The following is a 687-nucleotide window of genomic DNA, read 5'->3' as shown; positions in this document are numbered from 1 at the left end:
CCGGCCAATGGGCACCCGCCCCGGGGCTGTTCCCCTCGGAGACAAGGCTCTGCGGGGACGGTTGGCCGGCCTCGCTCTCACGCAGCATCTGAGTTTTTCCCGCTCAAAGTAAGGGCAGTGGGGATTGGCCCGCGCGGATCTAGAACTGATCGCTGATTGGCTAATACCGCGACAGAGGGAGCAGTCGGCCGAGTGAGAATGGAGCAGGTGCTTGGCAGATTTGAGAGGTCGAGCGGCAACTGAACGACAACCTCCATCGCTGGCCCAGAGCCAACGCGTGCAGCTTTGCCCCCTCGGCCCCTCCCCTAGTCCCCAGAATGCGCTGGGCGTCCAAGACTCACGCCTGGCGGCCTTGCCAGCCAAGAGGCGGTGGGCCAGTCTGAGAGGAAAGCGCCCGCGCCGGCCCGGTCCGGGCGACGTGTCGGGACCAGTGTGACCCCTGAGCAGAGTGGCGCCCCGCGAGGTCCCGGAAACACGCATCCCTGGGCGATGCTCTTATACAGACATAAAATGTGTTGCAACTTTAAAGATGCTGAGGCAGACGCTGCGGGCACTGTTAGGGGTTTGCTTTCAGAGCCACGCTACAGGAACAGCAGCTCCCCAGACGGCCGGCCCCGGAGAGATGGGCTCCGCGCCACGCGCCCCATCGCCACCTCAGGCTCCCGCTTTCCTACTTCCGGCCACCAG

The sequence above is a fragment of the Fukomys damarensis genome, unplaced genomic scaffold (assembly GCF_012274545.1).
Source record: "Fukomys damarensis isolate Sample0158 unplaced genomic scaffold, DMR_v1.0_HiC HiC_scaffold_13, whole genome shotgun sequence".
Taxonomy (NCBI): Eukaryota; Metazoa; Chordata; class Mammalia; order Rodentia; family Bathyergidae; genus Fukomys; species Fukomys damarensis.
Note: the sequence above shows the minus strand (reverse complement) of the source record.